Below are 23,015 nucleotides of genomic sequence, written 5' to 3'. Positions count from 1 at the left end.
ATAGGGAAATGTTTACATACTTGTAAAAACCAGGCACTACTGGACGAGCAGGAGACTAATTCTTACTCCATAACCTCAAACTTTCCCCATTATAAGAGAAACAGATTAAAATATTTTTACCAAAAGGTGTTATGGTTTTATGTAATAAAAAAATCACAAATACACTGATTTTATTATCCATATTCATTGGTACTAATACAAATATATTAAGCATCTTATATGTATTGTAAACATTTTATAAAGGGTCCAAGTCTCTGGCATGGTGGTGAGGAGTGGGTACAGATTAATGAACACAACAGGCATTGTCTTCTGTTCTCATAAACTTATTAAGAAAATATATAGTAAATAATGACATAAATGCTTAGAAATCTACAAACTGTGATAAATGCTATCAAGTCACAAATTTGGATCATGAGGATAGACAGATTAAGATAAAGGTTCAGGAGGTACTTCTCTTAGGTTTCGTATTTAGACCAAGACTCAATAAATTCTAATGCATTAGGAGATCCAAGAATCCATGAGGCCTGAGAGAGTTGAGGACATTGTAGATCTTGAAGGAATTAGCAAAGGTACCTGGGGTGGAGTCAACAAATGGGAAGTATGAGAAGAGGTGAGTGAAGTAGACAGGAATGGGAATATTACTTGGATTTTATCTTAAATGCAAAGGATTTTAATTTATTCTTTCACTCAAGAACACTTATGTACTTTAGGCTTTTCCTTAAGGAACTTGCAGTATAATGGAAGAGATGACCAGTCAATAGGCAAGTCAAACACCGTTCAGTACGTGCCCAGCGACTGTTTAAAAGAAGGGTAAAAGAACATAGGTAATGACACCCTCATATGTGATTTCTAAGCCAGCCTCGAATGACCAGTAAAGCCAAAGGAGAGCAACCCAGAGAAAGTAAGTGATTACTCAGTATATCAGTGCAGACCTATCTCTGCACACTCACTTCTTAGGTGATCGGACCCAATGGCTCCAAATATCATCCTTACACCCTGATTGTTTCACTATGTCTAATAGGCATCAGGAGTTGAACATGTCAAAAATCAAACTACTGTTCTTCTCCCCAAAGAAACCTATTTTTGTTTCAACTTTCCTCACCTCAAAAAAAAAAAAAAAAGCTATCTCATCCTTCTAGCAAATCAGCCTTATTCATCAGCAAACCCTTCACCTCCACCTTTAAAACATACTCAGAAGAGGACTACCACTTACTGTCTTCACAGCACCTATCCTGGGAGAGGCCACATTGTGCCTCACCTGGGCTATCGCAAAAGCCCCTAATTGGTCTCTCTGCTTCTATCCTTGCCCTCCTACAATCTGTTCTCATTACAGCAGTCAGATGGATCCCTTTAAAAATTTAAGTCAGATCATGTCCCTATTCAGAACCCTCTGATGGTTTCCCATAGCACTCAGAGTTAAACCTAAAGATCGTGTAATGCCCTCTGGGTTTGAAACGATTTGGTTCTCACTATACCTCTTCTCTCCAGTCTTCTCTCTCCTTTGATCATGTCTACTACGTTCACATTGGATTCTCTGTCCTTTTTCCAGCCCACCAGCATGCCTTAGGGGGGCTGTACTTGTTGGGCTCTCAGCTATTCCCAAGGCAAATTCCCTCACCACCTCTGTTTAAATGCCACCTTATCTACATACTGCCTCCCACTGTTTCTTAAAAACTGAAACCCAAATGATAAAATCAGACCTGAGTTCAATTCTGTGGAAATACAGATGATGCTGGTATTCTTTACTGTTTTGGACCCTGCAAATTCTGTATGCAAACATGTTCTTCCCTTGGCTGAGTCATTGGAACACTGAAAAAAAAAATTCTCCTTGATCAAACTATAGTCAGCCTCAACCTTGGGCTTCAGTGTCCATCTTTGAAGAATTCAGTTTTAGCAAGAATCCTGCTAAGTCAGCTTAGAGAGAATCCTACCACTCTTGATATCTGGTCACTTTCAATATCAAATTAAATTCCTCATCCCCCACCCTTGATATCTGATCACACTGGCCGGCCTTTCAGCAAGAGTACTGTTAAAGTAAATTTACCAAGAATACTCCCTACCCTCCCCCTCTGCTCTTTGTAATTTTCCATGCACTCCCCTCCCCACACCGCACAAACTGATCCTTGGCTATAAATTCTCAGCTGGCTTTGTTGTAGTCCTAGCTGGGCTGAATCTCTCTCCCCTATTGCAATAGTTTTGACACCTATCACAGTAGTCCTGAAAAAAGTCTCTCTTACCATTTTAACAAGTGGCGGAATAGTTCTTTAACAAAACTCAGAGCAAAAGCAACATCATAATATTCAGCAAATTCGGGGTAACTGGAAAAACTTTTATTTGCAGCTTTTACACTGCCTGTATTTATTCTCTCTTTATCTATAAATATATAAGCTACTCTAAACCCTTTTTTAAATAGAGTGAAAAACTATAACTAATCAGTATCACCCAAAGGCACATGACTTTATTTGCTTAGAGGTGGGAATTAAGTTGAAACTCTGCATTTTATATGTTATGGAAAAGTATTTTCTGGAGGGGATGTTTTATGAACTAAGTACAAATAGTCTGAGATAAGATAAAAACAAAAGTTCAAAACAAGCTTATATAGAATTAAAGAGTATTTCTGATGATAAATGTTTGCACTTATTCCAGAAGTCATGACTTTGAGGCTAGAGAAATATGTGCATTTTAGGTTAAATAATTGGAAAGGTACTACTAGCATTGTGTTTGCTGGCAAGGCTACCTCGATGATAACTGACTTGAATACTTGAGCGATTCTTTCAAATACAAGAAAACTCATTAATATGAACCTTAATTAAGGAAATGGTGCCTTTAAAATGACTCACACTTTTGCTCATTAATATTCACCTATGTGTGCCAATTTTATCAGCTGTGGTTCCCTTATTATTTTTCTCTAAATATTAGTGCCACAAAAGCACAGGGGCTAATTAATGACTTGCAGATGAACAAAGTCATTCGTTATCATTTTTGTTTCAATTTTTACAAAACAGATTTAGCTTATAGATTAGGAGTCCTTAATACTTTTCTAGGAATAAGCAAGACAAGAATGTTAGGGGCAAACCTAAGAATTCTGAAATTCACCGTAGCACTTGAGTATATAGAGAATGAAAACAGCTGTGAAGAAAAAAAATCATTCAAGTCATGAAAACTTAACCCTTGAGAGAAACTAGTATTTTAAATTTAAAATCATTCCCCTGGCATGATTCATCTTAAGGAATATTTCTTACCTTCATTGATAGATGCAGTTGCTTCAAAGTCTGGCACACAGGTGCTGATGTTTGACAGAGTGCATTAAGATTTTTTAAGTGCCTTGTTTTTTTAAACAAGAAGTTTAAATAGATAAGCCAGAGAGAGAGAGCAGGAGCTAATTCTGAAAGATTTAGACCTACAGGTACATTCGACCCAAGGGCTTCAAATTCAGACTTCAAAATGAAGCATCCCAATCAGTCATTTTTCTTTTCTTAGTCTTTTTCTCAATAATTGATGAAGCCATCTATATGCTGATGTCAGATCTCACCAAAAAGAATGAGAAAATTTCTCTTACAGCACTTTTAGACCCAACTTTAATTTTTCACATATATCAAACAGAGTCTGGTTCATTTAAGAATGTGTCATGATCACAACTACTATGTCCTTTCAAACAGTTTTATTACCTTTAGATTAACTGGCCTAGTTAATTCTCTTCTGCCATGGACAAAGGGTGGATTTCTACTAGCCTACCAAGAGGGCATTAAAAACAACCCACCCCCCCAAAAGAGTGACCCATTCTCAATCCCTAGATCACTGCAGAGATGGCTCAGTAGTTTTCAGTTGAAGCGTTTAAAATGAAAAGATATCATCTCTTAGAGAAAAATATCTACTAGCAACATTGGAATCAAGTTTTGTCTTCATTCTGATTTTCTTCTTTTGTTATCAATTGGAATCACATCTTTAAATGCCTTACTTACAATGCTAATCCCAAAGAGTATCAGAAAAAGTGGGGTATGTACTGAGCAAAAAAAAATGTCCCCCCTTCCGAGAAAACAGGCACAACTAACATGTGGAACCTGTGAATACACCAAAAGGGATGGTGCAGATAGAATAAGGTTATGGACTTGAAGATAAAGAAGTTATCCCGGATTATCCTGTTGGGCCCAATGTGAGATGTGAGCCCTTAGAAATGAAAGAGGAAGGCAGAAGAGATTTAGCAGCGAGGTGCTACATAAGAGGAGGCAGAAGGGGAGGTCAGAGAGAACTGAAGACAAAGGGGGTCGTCAGGTCAGGCAGGAAATACGCGAGGCCCCTATAAATTGAGACTGACCCCTGTCCAACAGCCAGCAAGGAAATCATTCGCATGACACTAAATTTGGTCAACGACCTAAATAAGCGTGGAAACAAATTATCCCCCAGCACCTCCAGAATGGCCAATGCCTTAATTTTAGCCTGGTGAAACTCGAAGCAGAGGAAACAGCTGAGCCACACTGTGCCCAGACTTCTGACCTCCAGAACTGTGAAATAATAGATTTGTTGTTATAAGTCACCAAAATTGTGGTAATTTGTTATGACAGCAACAGAACTAACTCAAAGTAAAAGACATGTAAATATAAAATATAAATTGTATATATATGAAATACCCTATAATTAGTGTTTCCTATATTTTAAATAAAAACTTAAAATCCAGTTTAAAAGAAATACTAATTTATCAATAACTCATATTTATTATTGATGTTCTAGATATTTGATGAGTAATCGATTATATAAAATCTTATTTGTGGATTCTGTTTCTGTGTTTTTTAAAGAGATCACAAATTATAACTAGTATAGGACTTCCTCTTCAGCAAGTCGTAAATACAGTTTGTATTTTCAAGTACCTGTAACATTTTCTTCTGTATAATATACACCTTTATAGGCCCTTTTTGTAGGGTTGCTTCATTAATGAGTAAAAATACAGGATACCAGTTAAATTTGAGTTCAGATATACAACAAAAAAATTTTTAGTATAAGTATTTCCCATACAATATGTGGGGTACACTTAAAACTAATTTGCTATTTATCTGAAATTCAGATTACTTGGGCATCCTGTGTTTTGTATGGCAACCATAACTTCATAGCTTTAAAATTATTTTCACACCTGATGCTTTTTGTAATCTGAGGACACCAGCTTTTTAGTAGAAAGCCCCAAGGACATCACCCTCTCCGCATATGACAGTTTGAAAAGAGATCTCAAAGAGGGGGTAAATTTTCAGATGCTGCAATTGTTGTGGAACCTGGACATGTGTGTATGTGCAAAGACTGATAAAATGTCCTTAAAGTATGTAGTGGATAAAAGCTCATATAAAAGGTTTGAGCTCAGTGAAGAATACACCCGGGCTAGGCAGGACTCCTTCCCCTTAGAAAACCCTCCGTGTGCACCGTGAAGCTGTGCTGGGAGGCAATGGATTAGACCAGCACCTGTTAAAAAAAAACTTTTGTTAATAAACTAATGGCTAGAAATAAAATTTCCAAAGCTTAGATGTGAAATTGCATTAGTATAAATTTAGTGAAAACTCTAAGAAATTATGATGCCACAATATTTGTTGACCTGCTGTCAGAATCATGTAGTGGACTAACTTCCCCCCCCCACATGCCCCCCACATGATGCTGCTAGGGAGCATCTCTCTCCGAACATCATGAGCCTCATCTTATTTCACATTCCTGAGGCTCAGGATTGAGAAGCCTGAGGAATATCTACAGACCTAAGAGATATTCCTCAGCTCAGGTTATCCACACTTGGCTCGGGAGAGAGGAGAACAGAGAGACATGGGAGTGCAGTCTACAATTCTAGGAGAAAAATATTAAGAGTAATCTGAAACATACTGAAACATCTGAAACAATCTGAAAACAAATATAAATATAAATATAAATAAATAACCTAAACAGGTTCTAAATATTATCAGAGGACAGTATCCTTCATAGAACATCTGAGATATTAACAGCATTCATGGTACTAATAACTTGAGGTTTATACTTTAGAAGATAGCAATGCTCTCCCACCAAGCATCGACTGCTGGGGTATACAATTGGATGAATGGTTGTTCTGGAATAAAATAGCATTTTGCAGGTAGTTACAAACTAGTGTAACATTGAGATGTGAGTCAATGACAAAAACGTTTATTGAGCATTTTTCTATGTGTCAGACATTATTGTTAAGTGTTCTTTATTTTTAATTCATTTCATCCTCACACCAACTTTATGGAGTAATTCTTCTCATCATCATCATCATTAATTTTTTCACATTTATGGCAACAGAGGCATAGAGAAGTTATATAATGTGCCCAAGGTGACACAGTTAGGAAGTGTCAGAGCAAAGATTCATACCTAGTAGACAAGTTCTAGAGGATATGCTCCCGCACTTTAAAAAACTACCAAACGACAGATGAAAGGCCAGTAAAGAAAAGCTAAATTGACATCTAAAATTACGTGAACTTAACTGCTGAGACATTTATTATATTATCTGCTAACAGTTCGTTTTAGAAATGGTTAAAAGTAGGAGGGTAAAACCTTAATGAGTAGTGATATGGTTAGCTGTTTGGCATTAATGTGTTCATTGAACTTAGTCAAGACACCAGTGGTGAAGGCCTTGTAAACACCAGTAGGATTTAGTGTGTTATGCCAGTGATCCCCTAACAGAGACAACTGTCTTCACTGTTCTCTGTGGTCAAAGGATCTAAGAATGTGATAGTCTTCCTGTGCTGGTGAACAACAAAGCTTTATCCTTTTGAGTTCGGGTACAGTCACTGGGTTCATGTTAGTGGTCAAGTAGAATGCCTTAAAATAATATACTGGGGCACGGGGGGGGGGCACATTAGAATTCCCTTTGATCTTTTTTCCAAGGAAAAATTAAGGTTTACTCTTTAAAATACTGGTTTAATCTTTAAAATATGATACTGGTCTCACTTTTTCAATGTCATATAAAGCCGCATGTCAGATACGAGCCATTCAGCGGGATGAATATTTGTTCCTAAAGGTAGAGAGGTTCACCCTCTTTTGTTACCTTATGGTCTACTGCAACATACTATATATGTGCCTGTTAAGTGGATTTTCAGATCACATTATGTAGTTTTAATAAAGTAACCCTAACTAAGTAAAAAATCAAGACCTCAAATGTTAACTACATTGTGTGTTAAAATTAATCCTGATAAAGAATATACAAATGAGACAATGACAGAACTGACATTTTCCCTACCCCTAGAGTAAGTTATCAGCTAGCCAAGCTGTAAGACCTTACATGTAAGTCAACCAAGTTAAAAATACATGAAGATCTAATCAGATTTGATAAAATGTTATTTAAAAATTCAAATTATTAAGAGGACTATTTGAAATGTGCATTTAGATCCACAGTTTCAATCATGTTCAAAGTCATTCATAATCAAGACAACACATCATTTCTCTAAAGTCAGTAATACATTTTTAGCAGTCTCTTTTAATGTTTTCTACTTAGAGTTTTAAAAAGTCATGTACCATTGGAAAGCAGCTTTGTTCTTCATGATGAAATAAGTTAACCGAAATAATATCTGGAAAATAATATGGCACAAATTTAAATGCATTCCATTTATAAACTTAAATACACATTCCTCTTAGTAATATTATTACAAAATGCAATTAGAAAGCATTACTGAAGATTTGAAGAAATGAATGTTAGAGCATTCAGTGTGATCTATTACATAGTCTCACTAAAGTACAGATTTAATGCCTCTTTGTGAGGTATCAGCTCTGATAGCCATTAAAACCAAGTGTTAAGATGAACTTAGATCCAGACCTTTGGATTGCTATAGAGTATAAGCAATGTTTCATTTAAAAAACTAATAATATTTTAGTGAGAATTATTAAACTGAAGTATTGTTATCTTTAATATTTTGAATTTGTATTTTCAGATTGTTTAATAATATACATTGTATATATATTATATAATTCACATATTAGTAAACTAGTAAGTGTATACCATTTTTCAAGATGTAAACATTTATTAAGTTACATATTTTTTACTGAGGGCTCTTTAGTCAAAAACATTTGGAGATCATTGCCTTATATAATTCAGCAGTTTCAAAAAAAAACAGATGCTTCCTCAAAATAAATAGAATTAATGGACTCAGAGCCACACTTCATGGATTCGAATTTTAGCTCTGATACTGACTGGTCAATTTATTGAACTCTTTGCATTTTGCTTTCCTTCTATGTAAAATATGGATAAAAGATTAATATTTATCATCTAGGGCTGGTTGTATGTATTAAATAATATAAAGCACTTAGACTAGTGCTCAATATATAAGTTCTCAACAAGCATCAATTATCACTAATGGCTATTATGTTTATATGGAAATATGTTCTTCTGAATTGTCTCAATATTTGACATGCCCAATGGTAAATATAATATATTCACTTCACAGTTGGATAAGAATGATTTTGTGATGTAGTCTCATTGAACCTATAAATAGCACCTTATATCAGATCTTAGATCTTTCAGTCTTTATTTTGGGCAATATGATCTCAATAGAAAACAGATGATCTCTTTCTACTCTCAGGACTTTCCTTTAAAATAATGTCAGCAAAATAAGGTAGTCAGTAATAATGTAATCAACATATGAATGTAATATCATTCAACAATAAGTCAAACATTTATTGTTCATATAAATAACTTCTCATTTTTTGTTGAAACCCCTCTAGGGGTAGAACTGAAATTTCCAGGTCAAAAATCTGGCTATCTTCAAGAATTTTATAGAAGAGGTAGGAGTATTTCAAAGGGCAATCCATAGATAAAGTTACCAGATACCTTAAATATAAGAAACAAATTCTTCATCAATCCAATATGATATTCTAGGATATTTTATGGGGGAGGATAGTTATCTTTTCTTAAATCACTCTAGTATAGAACAGAGGTCAGGAATATTTTTCTGTAAAGGGACAGGTTGTAAATAGCTTAGGTTTTGAGGGCCATATGGTCTCTATTACAACCACTGAACTTTGCCATACCATTAAAGACAATACACAAACAAGTGAATGTGATTGTTTCCCAGTAAAAAATTATTTATAAAAACAGACTATGGCCATTGATGACTCTTGGTCTAGAATTCAAGATCCATAAGGGTAAGGACTTTTTTCTATTTTATTCACTGACATATTCCCAAGGCCTAAAACAATGTCTGATACATAGAAAATGCTCAATAAACATTTGTTGAATGAATAAAAGGATGAAGGATGTTATACCTAATATACCTATACCATTCTTTATGGCCTATGTAAAAGAACATTCATCCACTAATTTGATCAATCATTTAAAAAATTATATATTTTTTTTGTCTCACATCTTGCAGATTTTGGCAAAACAGTATCTTATTAGAAATCTATTATCCATAGATAGATATAGCAATAGTAACTGAGGGATATATTACACATTATCAAAATGTAATGACCCTCTAGGAATAATTTTGCATAAAGGGAAAGGATGAAGTTACACCTCCCCTTTATTTTATGGGTGGGTACCTTGGGCATATGCAATATTTTGCACCTAACAGAAATTACAGACCTGTGGATTTTATGATGTGTATTTGTTAAACACAGTCTTGAGCACACAGGTAGGTCACAACAAATGTCTTAATCACAAATAGGCAGAATACTGCCTCATTAGGAAAATATCTTCCCACATCTCTTCAAGTAATAGCTAAATAATTGCTCTATTTTATTATGGCTAGAAATCCCATCCCAATATATAATCACCTTAGGCATTAAAAAATTCACCTTCGTATTTTTAACATGTTTCCATTAGGAATATTTCAATAGCTGAATTTTATTTTTTTTGGTTTTTAGAAGAGTAATTTACTGTCTCTAAAATAGAAGCAAAAGGTGGAGGGAATTAGAAATGTATAAGCATGATTGATAAAGTGATTCCATGGGTGTAAGTGAATTCCATGGGCTTATTTTTGTAGCTGGTTTTAACTGTAGATGGTTATAAGCCATAGCGAGATATTAGAAAAGGAACAAAGGTGAATGAAAAAAACTACATATGAAGAACATTTACAACAGTTGTTCCATTTAATGTGACAATGAAAACCCAGTGATGAAATCTCCTTTGTTAAGATATAAGCAAGGAAACGTGTTCCTTGTGTATACTTACTGTAGAAAGAGAGGATAGAGGTTAGTAAAAAATACACACACACACACACACACACACACACACACAGGGCATTTGACTGTTACTTCCCATTTATTTTTTTTTATTTATTTTTGTTTTCATCTATACATTTCTTTTTTATTGTTATGTTAATCACCATACATTACATTAGTTTTTGATGTAGTGTTCCATGATTCTTTGTTTGCGTATAACACCTAGGGCTCCATTCAGTACGTGCCCTCTTTAATACCCATCACCAGGCTAACCCATCCCCCCACCTCCTCCCCTCTAGAACTCTCGGTTTATTTCTCAGAGTCCATAGTGTCTCATAGTTCGTCTCCCCCTCCGATTCCCCCCCCCTTCATTTTTCCCTTCCTATTATCTTCTTCTTTTTTTTAACATACAATGTATTATTTGTTTCAGAGGTACAGGTCTGTGATTCATCAGTCTTAACACAATTCACAGCACGCACCTGAGTGGCTCAGTCAGTTAAGCATCTGCCTTTGGCTCAGGTCATGATCTCAGGGTCCTAGGATCAAGCCCTGCATTGGGCTCCCTGCTCAGTGGGGAGTCTGCTTCTCCCTCTGCCTCTGCCCCTCCCTCTGCTCATGAGTGTTCACGTGTGCTCTCTCTCTCTCTCTCTCAAATAGATAGATTAAAATCTTTAAAAAAATAAAGTTATTGCCAATTTTATTTTTATTTATTTATTTATTTATTTAAAGATTTTATCTATCTATTTGACAGAGAGAGACACAGCGAGAGAGGGAACACAAGCAGGGGGAGTGGGAGAGGGAGAAGCAGACTTCCCGCTGAGCAGGGAGCCCGATGCGGAGCTCGATCCCAGGACCCTGGGATCATGACCCGAGCCGAAGGCAGACGCTTAACGACTGAGGCACCCAGGTGCCCCAAGTTATTGCCAATTTTAAAGGTAAAGATAGAAGAGACATAAGATTGTCCTCCAATTATTAAAAATTTTCCTTTTTTAACTTTTGAAGGATGCTTTTATTCTTATAATTTCATTTCTTTTTTAATAGTAGCACTGTATATAGGGTTGGCATCATTATCCTTGTGCACATTATCTTTGTGTTAGAAATCCAGGGCACAGAAAGAACCCATGGTGTACACTTTTTACCAGTCAGATTGCTTTTGAAAACCTTTCACATTATTTGGCCAGGACCTCATTTTATTCAGTTAAACGTAATATACCAATGTTAAAATTCCAAGTGAAAGCATGTCATAAATAGATCGATGTAGACAGACACATACAGCAATCATTTCTAAGGAGAAAAGAAATGAAGGAAAAGTGATGTGCTATAATGAATGCTTTATGTATTATCTCTTCTGAGAAGACTTCTCAAAATAATCCCATTTCCATGATGGTGATGATTTCTTTAAATTTCTTTGGGAGAAAGGAATGAATATTTTTGACTAAATACTGTGCTTTGTGCATCATTTATTTATTTAACCAGCAGAATTACCTGAGTAATTACTACCTGGTAAACCTCAAGGATAATATAGTGAGAGAAAATCCATAAAGCTTCTCTCTCAGAGCTTATAGTCTCCTGGAGGAGACAGATATGAATCAGTTATTAATCAGTTATTCACATCAATACATGTGTAATTATAAATTGAGGAAAGTTTTTTTTTTTTTAAAGTGGATTTCTCTGAAGGCATCTAATGACAACAAAATACATTATAGATCCGTGAGTCAGGGAGGACTTTCCTCAGAAAGTGTTGCTTGAATTGATAACAAACTTGCTTGAATTGAAGACAAACAGGAATTACCTAGACGGAGGGATGGTGGAGGGCTGCGATCGGGAGTGTTTTAGTGCAGAGGCGCTGAGATGGGGAGGTACATAGAACCTCTCAGAAACTGTAAAGCCACGTGATTACAACACAAAAGCCCATGGGAGGGTCGTGGGAGATGAGGCTGATCAGCAGGTAGGGGCCAGAACATGGCACTGCCTCCTAAGTAAAGTGTCCACTTTATCCCCGTTTGCTGGCCACAGTATTTTTAATGTCGGTAGCCCAGTGTTCTGTTCAGTTTAGCATTTATCTGAATTATTAAGATGAGCCCAGGGAAGTTTGGTAAGCTCCACTTCCACCGGGACATGTCTCTTGGGGCGCTGTGTGAGAGTCACATGTGCAGTGACCATTTTGACCTTCACAGGGGCTCAAATATGGAAGACAACCAGCAATATCCCCCCTCTCTTTCCAGACCCTATCCAGATATGGTGTGAGCATCACCTTCCACTCAAATACGTGAGTGGTTAGGGACAGCTACCTTCTTCCTCATCAGGGGGTAGTGGCAGAAAGATTCAAAATGGCCACATTGTCCAGGCACATGGTGCTCTATTCCAAATCACTGGTGTTGTGTAGAAAAAAAAAAATTACTTTTGGAAATAGATTTTTGAATAGAGCTGTTTTATAGGTCCATCAATAAAATGAAACCAACTTGAGTGATTTTTATTACCTACTTTCATTCCTAAAAAGGTCCAGATTTTGGTGACTGATAAATGAATATGGTCACCTTATGGAAGGCTTTGTTAAAAGTTTTAGATTTGACCCCAAGAGCAATAAAATCAAAAAAGATGTAATTAAGGAGTAAAGAAATGTTCAGATTTGCTTTTCCAAAATATTACCTCAAGCACTGTTGTCTTAGACTTGTTTGTTTACATGTCTGCTTGATACGCTTTTTGTGTCTCCTCTCCATTTATATCCCCTCAGTTACTAGCACAGCCTTATCTGGGTCTTTAATACTTGATAAAGTTTTGACCTATTCTGAAATATTCAAAGTGTTGTCCCTGTTTTTTCCCAGGTTTTTTCTTTTCATACTACCTGTACTTTTATTTTGATTTAATACTACCTATATTGATAAATATTAGTAAAATAAAATCATAAAGATTTTTTTAAAAGAACTCCAAAGACTTTTTTTTCTAAAAAATGAATCTTCTAATTAGAAATATGAAATTAAGGACAATTAAAAATGAGTGAAGCATTATACTCAGCTTTCAGCTTTTTCCTGAGAGAAAATGAAAAGAAGGAATTTGAACAATTAGATGTCAAACAGGGCATTGGAATTACTTGTTGATGAATATCAATTAATAGAACAGTAAACCTCCAGACTCTGTATTCTGCATATTGATCTATAGTCTGATACAGTCATGATTTTAGGTAGGGCATTTTGGTTAGCTGTTGGATATTCTTGGCAAGATTTAGAGATAAAATAAAATGGGGGGAGAGATATTTATAGTGGACAAGATTTCCCTCATTTTCAACAAGATGGAAAGTAATTTATTTTGACACCTTCACTAAGTAAAATAAATAATTGAAATTTTATGAATAATTTCTAGAAGGTCTGTAGTTGCTAGGGTCTTTCACAACTTACCCTAAAACCATATGTGGAATCTGGAAGATGGGGACACGTTCTTCATGCACCTAACAAAATCTGCTCTGTTCAAAAGGAAAGGATATGTAGTAGTGAAAACTGCAGAATGTGACTCTGGAAAGCATGAACTTGCCTCCACCACTCAGTAGCTGGGTGATCCTGAGTAAATTGCTTCACTAATGCTGCACTAAGCCTAAGTTTTCATTTAAAATACAGACAAAATGGTGGCTGTTACCCAAATAAGTGTGAAATAAGCTCTAACGACTAAAGGCTGTGCCCTAACAGTGAACAACTTGAGCTTTCTTTTTGATCAGATATCATTGCGAGCCATGTTTTATTTTGTTTTATCAGAAGGAATTTTAAGTGTTCCTTTCTTGGGAAACTCTGAAACTAGACATGACAACATTTTCCTATGAGAAAAAGAAATCAAGACAGAGCCACACAGATAGTCCATTCTCTCAGAGTAAGTCATTTGTATTTTGCAGAGAATACTGAAGGAGACCAAGGGATATAATAAATACTTAGAGGGAAGATTAAATATTTTCTCATGTGTAGAACAAGATCTCTGCACATGCTAATAAAGACTGATTCAAAGGGCTCACTTTTGTTGCAGACCAGCTTCAGGAAGTGTTTTACGCTTGGAGGAAGATCAGAGGTATCACAACGATCAGAACATGTACTGAGCTTTTAGCCAAGTTTAAGGATTTTTATGAATTCTTAGTAAGTAGAAGCTTAAAGTTTTATCTGTTGCTTACATAAGAATGTACATAATTTGCTTTAGTGTAACAAGTTCTTCTCAAGGAATTGGTGTATTTCTTTAAAAAGTTATAGATAGCAGAACCCCCATAGGTATTTATAAATAGATAAGTTTATAGTTACTAGATCTACTGAAAATCTAGTAAAACATTATCTCTCAGTAATGGCTATCACTATTTTTATTTTGTTGTACTACCAAAGCTTTTTGTGAGGATTAACTGAGGTGTTAAAAGGGTTTTGTAAAGATTAAAAGACTATACAAATGTAAAATGAATAATGATTCTAATGACATCTTGCACTACCAACTCACTTTCACCATATCATGATGTAACATCCTTCACTGTAAAGCTATATTTATTCAAAAAATACCAGTGATGAATTTCACCTTGGCCAGTTTTTTCTAATTGGGCTTGAGAGACCTAAGGGATTTTTTTCAATATATTATTTTGGATCTCTAATTTCTATAAAGTTATTCAATTTTTATGAAATTTTTTTAGTAAAATCCCAAGGAGATTTTCTGTGAAGGGATTTCCAGTTAAGAATATAACTCCCATATATGAGAGTACATTGGAAACTACAAATGTATTATTTATATTAAGTTTTTTTTTAACTCGTTCTTTTTAAAATTCTAGCTACCTATTGTTTCAAGAAGGTTGGAATAATACAAAAATGTAACCAAATGTTACAGGCACTGAAATGCTTATTAATATATAATATGAAGAAACGGTTAGAATTTTAAAATGCCCTGAACCACAGAGGTCACTAAAAGATGCATCTAACAAATATGCTGCCATTAAATTAAAAGATGTAATTAAAATGTTGATGCTGTTATCCACAACATGTAAAATTTACCATGGTTAGTGTTTCTAATACAGCTTCAATGGGGTTATCTGAAGGACATTGCCCAAACTATGATTTCAATTCTTTTTCTTATACTTTTTGCTGTTTAAAGAAAGCTGCAAAATGCACTCCTATAAAAGCTGCTTAATATCCAAGTCTAGACTAGTATTTTCTAATAGAAAGAATCCGGGATAACATCTTGCATGGGATATGTGGTCGTACTGGAGACTTCTTTGGTTGTCATGCCTAGGCAGTGGTGGTAGTGGTGTTATTATAGGCATCTGGCGAGTAGAAGCCAGAGATGCTGCTAGGCTCCCTATAATGCACAGGATGGGTCCTCCAACAGAGATTTGGTCCAAAGTGTCAATGGTGCCATGATTGTGGAACCCTGGTCTATCATAATCCTTCCCTTGGGTTTATGTATTCCAGTTCAGGTATTTAGACACTATAGTAGACAATAATATCTAGTGTTGACAAAAATGTCAGAAAAGGGACATTCTCAAATATTATTGGTATAAGTATCTATTGAAGTAAATGTTTTGGAGGCAGTTTGTAAATTTAAAAATCTGTCTCTACTTGCATTTCTACTTTTAAGAAGCATTTCTTAACAATTTTATATAATGGATATATGTAACTGTATTGGAACAGGAATTCTCTGGGCATGCAGTCTTATTTACAATAAGGAAGTATTAGAAACCAATTAGATGTTCATCAATAGGAAGTGGTAAAATAAATTAGAGCATAATATGGATAATATGCAATGATAAAAATGGTAGAATTGTATATTGTAACAAATAAGGATGAATGTGTTATATTTATTTCAGGTTATAAATGATTCAGGTTTTTTGAATTTGTCATCAATTTCTTTGCCTAAATTTATATAAATGTGCATGTGTGTGTGTGTTCATGCGCGTGCACATACCAAAGGTCTGGAAGGATGCAGAGCAAATATTAAGAAAAGAGTAGTCATGAAAAATATGAGTGTGGGATAAAATATCCACTTGTTACCTTGCCTAGTCTTGTAATATTTGCATTTCTTTCAAGCTTGGGCAATTTGTGAAATTAAAAAATGTAATAAGAATAGCTCATATAATAATAAATATACATAGACATTGTTGTGTAAGGGTTATGTGAGGAATTCACTTTTGAGGAGGTTTTAATAGGCATTTCCTGGTGAAAGGGAATTAAGAGATTGAGGACATAGGAAGAACCATTAGAGGAGGCCACTACAAAGAACTGAGTGGAATTCTGGGCAAACCTAAAGAGAAGGGGGTAGGAGAAGTAATATAGAAACACTCAATTATGAGGGTCGCGATTTAAATTCAAATGAAAGCTCACATTTTTTAAAAGAAAAGGCCTTATTTGGACATAGCGTAATTAGTATTTGCCTCAATCAAGCAAATTCTATTGTTCAATACTGAACATGTCTATGGGAAACTTCAATTTCTACTTAAAAGTTAAATTATTTTCAACAACTCTTTTTAATATTTGTGTACTTGAATCTAATTGCTTGTGCAGTTTTAGTTGAAAGGATTCAGCATTAAAGATGAAAAATATTGAAGAAAGAAATGAATTATGGAAATTATCTTCAGTTTGCAGCTTGCTTTACAAAGATTTAGAAGCCTCTTTTTTGTACAGCTCAATCTTTCAAAAGCATGGCTAGGGCTTTTTATGTATAGTTAAAATCTTAACATTTTAAATGTAGTGATTCATAGATAGAATCCGTGGGGTCATTGGTTCATACTTCAGAATTCTAAGAGCTCCTTAATATTAATGAGTCAACACCTAAGGAAATACTTTCATTTGATCAGTGCAGGGAATGTTGCTGCTCAAATACCTAAATCGCTAACACTTATCAGAGTAGATTAAAAGCGTGAATATTCCTTTGAAACAACACACCTAGGGGTAGAAAAAGCCACCAGTGCTGATCTCATTCAGTTCTTACTCATTTACATATTGTCTTAAAGGCATTTTACATTATAATCTCCAACCAGACATGCTCCAGGGTTTCCATTCATAAAAACAAGCAAATATCATTTGCAGGACCTAGTCCCTACTCCGTGGAAGAAATGCAAGGATTCCATGTATGAATGACAGGTATGGCCATTGCTCTACAGAGACGTGCTCTGGAGTACGGGTCTTCCCAGATTTGTTTAGAGAAAGTCACGAAACCAATTTAATCCCTCACTGAAGCCTAGGCACAATGAAATCACCACTAATCATCTATTTATATTTGAATGTTCACTTACATTTTGTCTTTATCCTGTGTTTTTCTTCTATTAAATTTTTATTGCTTTTCTTAAGATATTTTACACTTTGTGTTAATTTTGGTTAAACTTTCCCTGGCAGAGTGTACTAGAGACTTTTAACAAATTCCAGGAAGTAACAGGTACGTATATTATAATCATATCTTGTTGTGGTTAAACAAATGCTGTCATATCTTCACCAATATTTTAAAAATTAGGATCTATGCTTAAATATATATATATATGTATGTATACACATACACACATATACACACTATATTGGCCAAACATACATTCCCTTGCATACAATTTTTTTGCTGTGCAAACCATGGCTTTAAAATTCGTCTTTATTTTTTGGGGCACCTCAGTGGCTCAGTTGTTAAGCGGCTGCCTTTGGCTCAGGTCATAATCCCGGGGTCCTGGGATCGAACCCTGCATTCGGTTCCTTGCGCAGCGGGAGGCCTGCTTCTCCCTCTCCCACTCCCCCTGCTTGTGTTCCCTCTCTCGCTGTGTCTCTCCCTGTCAAATAAATAAAATCTTAAAAAAAAAAAATAAAAAAATAAAATTCGTCTTTACTTTTTAATACAAAAAGCATAAATGAGAGAGCCAAAAATGTCCTCCAAATGATTGTGCATTTTCCTATTTTAAGTTTAAAGAATGGATGTTTTTCCTAAAACATTCCGTTTTGCCTTTACCATAGCCTTGTTGTGTGTAGGGCTGGCCCTGGTATCTTTATTTTATGTATTAGAAACCCAGGACACAGAGCAGTCACATTGCTTAAGGATCTCATGGTGTTTCTTCCTGCCTCATTCATTACTATGGTTTTTATTAACAGATTAATTAAAATACAGAGATAATTACTAAAGACTTACTAAATACTTCTATATTCTGGGGTGACCAAAAGGAGTCAGTTTTATCGTCTAGGGTTCATAGAGAATGCAATGTGAATGCTGCTCTGTAGAGAATAACTGCAATTTACTGAGTGGAGGCCAATAAGGTTGTGCACCACAATGGCACTGATTATTGAGCAAGATATGGTCAGTAAATGAAGAAACTCTGTTTGGGTGTTTGGAGGTAGGGGATGCGTAGTGTAATGCACACAGAAAATTACCGTGTGCAACAAAACAGAGCACTGAAAGCACTATGGAGGGTCTGAATAAAAAGTCTATGGAAATACATTGGAGAAAGAGATTAGTTACAAATCTGGAAAAGTTTTCATCAAGTCTTGTATTAATTAATGATAAGATTTCAGGCAGAACTGTGCACAGGGTGGTAGGATTACTGAGTGCAAAGGACCAAGAAGATATTCAAGAACAGCAAGTATTCTAATAAGGATGAAAGTTTTGGAGGAGCTGTTTTGTGGGGTTAAGCAGTGTGGGGAAAAGAAAGCTGAAAATAGGCTGGGTTCAGCTACATCACGAGAACTTGACATTCCAGCGTATAGAATTTGGCCTATAGGCAAAGGGGAATATCAGTCCTGGAATTAAGAAAGCAGACCATGGCAACCTCATGAATATAATTTTCAGCTCAGATACTTACTAGCTGTTAATCAAGCTGTGTAATCACTTTATGCCTCAATTTTTCCACCTTCAAAATAAAATAATTATGCACACGCGCGCACACACACACATGCAGCCATTTTTGAATTGTTTAAAGAATTAGATTAAATGTGCTAACAACACATGGAGAAGAGAATGTTTATCTTAGTGTCAGGAACATAATAGTGTTTAACATTAATGTTATTTTTTATTGATAGTTGCCATTGTTTGAGCTGAGTTTGGGGCTGTTTATTATGGACAGGTTAAAACAAAATCGGAGAGAATGGCAGCAGAAAGATAGGTCAATAAAGAAATTGCAAAAGAGGCAAGGTAAAATGAAAAGGTGGCTCTGGTTTCAAGTTTCAGTAGACCTAAAGCCTTGAGCCAATCTCCTAACATTTTGAATCAAATCCTATTTTTTGTTAACTATAAAATGGAATAGATAATAACAATGTGGGTGATTTGTGGAGACTATTAGCTCTGAGTAGTAGCTGCTTAATAAATTGTAAATTAAAAAAAATTCCTGTTATAAATACTAGAATATGAGGAAGGGATAGCAATAGTTTGATCCTGAAAGTGGAGAAGAAATGGGTAAGTTTATGGAAGAAAAACTTGTAAATAATTTGTGTCATCTAGACTAGGATGTGATGAATCCATGAAATGATGATTCTTGACTATCCTTTTTATTTTTTGGATTATTTATTTATTAATTTATTTGTTTGAGAGAGAGGGCATGCACAGATGAGTGGGGGGGGGGCAGAGGGAGACAGGGAAGGAGAGAAGCAGACTCCCCACTGAGCATAAGCCCAACCTGCGGGGCTGGATCCCAGGACTTGAGATCATGAACTGAACCAAAGTCAAGAGTCAGATGTTCAACTGACTGAGCTGCCCAGGCACCTCAGGTTCTTGACTATTCTTAATAACAGACAGACGATGATAATTTTGTTATTTCTGGCATTGTCTTATGCACAATGGTGGCCATTTTGTCTGTGCCCTTTGTTTACCTTCAAGGGAAATCTGATAAGTTTTTGGGGCTTCTTGGTAGACACTTAAATTCACATTAAGAATCCGCTGTAAAGCCAAATTTACTTCTTGCCCCATCTACAAACAAGTTCATCTATCTCAATGAAGACTTGTTGAATGATTGTCATGCTCATATTGATCTCTCCCACATCTTATCAGTATCACTTATATTTTATTATATATTGTTCTTTGTTATTTGTTTTGTCTTGCTTTATCCTCATTGATACTATAGTGGGCAGGGGATAATTCTAATATTTCCTTTGTTCTCCCATCATGCCCAATAACAGCCAATTAACCTGGCAAACTTAATTACATGGCTTGGCATCCTTACCTACCAGAGTACACCCAGACATAGGATAATGATTTTTTTTTTTTTTTGAGAGAGAGAGAGAGAGAGGCAGAGGGGGAGAGGGAGAATGAGACTCTTAAGCAGGCTTCATGCCCCGTGCAGAGCCCAACACGGTGCTCCATCTCACAAGCCTGAGATCAAGACCTGAGCTGAAATCAAGAGTTAGAGGCTTAACTGACTAAACCACCCTGGCGCCCTGGGATAATGACTTTCAATTCAGTAGATCTATGTAGACGAGCGTGGGGCAGCATAGTTGGTTCTCAGATGCTGTCCCTTCATTGATAAAGCTCAACTCCTCTGTTGTTAGAGGCTAGAAGGGCCTGATTATCTCTCGCTGATGGAGCTTCATGACATCACTTTGGTTTATTTTGGTTCCTACTATTGCTGGTAATCTTGGCTTATGTGATGGCCTCCACTTAGATAGTATATGTGATTTTCTTGGTGTTTATAGAATTTCCTTTCCATCTTGGCCCCTTCTATTCTTCAGAGAAGGACAGTCATGCCACCATTTAACCTCACCTTTATTGAACCCATTCTTTTAGTTGTGTATAATTTTGCTTTGACCTGGCAACCTTCTGGGCAACCCTACAACTTTTGTCCATTTCTCTAACTTTTCCTGAAGTTGTGTGTTCCTTCCTCATTTTATTCCTAGGCATGGTATCTAATAATCCTTTCCTTCCCTGCTGTCAAAAAATACTCCAGTAGGCATGCAGTTTGCAGGAAACTCCAACAAAAATAGGTCTAGTCTCTATATTCAGATTTGGCCCAAAGTCAGGGGACATATGTCAAGCATAAAAATTGGCTCTTTATGCTCTGCTCTTATATATCAACGAGATGTGAAAATCCAGTCACACTGGCATTTGATCTGGGATCAGAACGATAATTTTACTCTTACTATATTTCTGCTCCCATTCTCTACAAACCTTTCGGAGTACTTGTCCACACCTTGTCTTCCAAAAGACAGGGGAGCCCCTGCCTGTTTTTCACTGGCAGCTAAAAGAAAAGCTTTTCATAAAGAACACTGCTCTCCTCCAAAGGTCAAGGACTCTTTTTTTTTTTTTTTAAAGATTATTTATTTATTTATGTGAGAGAGAGCGAGAGAGAACACAGAGGGAGAGAGCACAGGGGGAGAGGGACAAACAGACTCCCCGCTGAGAGGAGAGCTCGATGTGGGGCTCGATCCCAGGACCCTGAGGTCATGACCCGAGCCGAAGGCAGACGCTTACCTGACTGAGCCACTCAGGTGCGCGCAGGACTCCTAGTTTTAAACCGCTATCCCTGACCAGGGGCCTCCATCTCCACTCCTCTTATGGGGCTACAGCTGGTCCTACTGTCTCTTTATCAGACCCATGGAAGTGTCAGACCCAAACTGTTAGTGGCCCTTTTTCAAATGTTTGATGCCCAATATTTCTTTTACTTCATTTCTGAACTAAAGATGTATACTATTCTGGGACAACAGGATGTATCTCACCTAACATTGTCTCATACAGCTGAATAATAACATTGACAACAACATATAGCTGAATAATAACAACAAGAAAAAACCAGTAATAACAGTGACAATAATAATAATAATTAGCCACGATTAGCCCAGAAAAGCAGGAATAACTAGAATAAATGAATTCACTTCAATTCAGTAATTAAGGAATTTCTGCTGCTTTTAAAGATACTAAAGAAGATAAACATTATTCAGTTTTAGAGTAAAACTGAGGGGCCTCATCCATTCTTAAGTAGCCTGACCCTCAGGTTAAATGGAATGATTATCATACTGAAACTATGGAAGATAAATAGGTCCATTAATTCCAGACGAGGACAGTGTGATGTTATTCATTTAGGCTTCTAGGAAAGTTAGCAGGACTCATTTTTAGATAAGCCCATCTAAAATCTGTAGACTTCACTATAAGATAATCTAAAGTTATCTTTTCCCTTACATAAGCAAAAGTAAAAAACAACTTCAGGGAACACTTTCCATTTCTTACTTAAGAGAAAAATACTATTTTTCTTGTTTTGACTATAATTTCTGGCCCACTACTTTTCATCTTAATTATAAGAATTACTGATCCAAAGAACTTTCACTTGTACAAAACAATATCAGAGACGGTCCATTCTGTAGAGATGGAACCAGGAAAATCAGAATATATAGAAAGTATGTTTACACAAAATATTCCTATCAGGACAACACATGAAAGTATATGGAAGGGACAACATTCAGTCTATATTCTCATGTGGGTTGAAAATTTTGGAAGTATAATAAACTAACTCTGAAATTGTTTTAGCTGAAATCTAGCCAATGGTTTCTTTTTATATTACTGGATTCGTTGGGAGAATTATAAGCAATTTTCTGTGATGATGAGGAAATATAGCCTCTGAATTCACTTTATTTCACCCATACCATTAAAAACTAAGCCTTGGTGAAAATTCTCTGCTTTACCTTTCAAGTCTTTCTCCATTTAGCAGCTTCCTTACAACCACAAAAACACAAGGGGAAAGAGTGAGGGAAAAAACAATTCAAAAAAGATAGCTAGCTTATGGTCAAAACATCTGGGACAAAGTTGTCCAAAATGTTGTCACAGCTCCTTTGCTGACAATTCATTCCATTCTAGAGCCTTGTCAGACCTCCCAGGTTCATTGACAGACTCTTATATTCAGAATGGCTTTGAAAACTTACAGCACTTAGAAATGCTCTTGAGACATCTAAAAATGTCTTTATTTAGAAAGGAACGTATAACACCTG

At 35.9% G+C, this 23,015-nt stretch overlaps 1 protein-coding gene across 4 annotated transcripts in view; it reads right to left on the bottom strand.

The window, feature by feature from the left end:
- ADGRL4 (adhesion G protein-coupled receptor L4) overlaps positions 1 to 23,015 on the bottom strand; it is a 113,287-nt gene that overhangs the window by 5,294 nt on the left and 84,978 nt on the right. Inside the window, exons 14-15 of one of the 4 annotated variants that reach the window (XR_012379393.1) lie at positions 7,495 to 7,547; positions 3,243 to 4,502 (exon numbers count right to left, since the gene is read on the bottom strand). The exons of 2 other annotated variants lie outside the window; for them this stretch is intronic. The gene's annotated coding sequence lies outside the window, so the exon portion shown is untranslated. Of the gene's footprint in view, positions 1 to 3,242; positions 5,446 to 7,494; positions 7,548 to 23,015 lie in introns of all 4 variants that reach the window. One more of the 4 variants, XR_012379394.1, reaches the window with a different exon arrangement.

Source organism: Callorhinus ursinus, unplaced genomic scaffold (genome assembly GCF_003265705.2).
Source record: "Callorhinus ursinus isolate GAN/ISIS: 27379988/994484 unplaced genomic scaffold, GSC_fseal_2.0 scaffold9, whole genome shotgun sequence".
NCBI classification, from domain to species: domain Eukaryota; kingdom Metazoa; phylum Chordata; class Mammalia; order Carnivora; family Otariidae; genus Callorhinus; species Callorhinus ursinus.
This window is presented reverse-complemented; position numbering and strand designations above follow the sequence as displayed.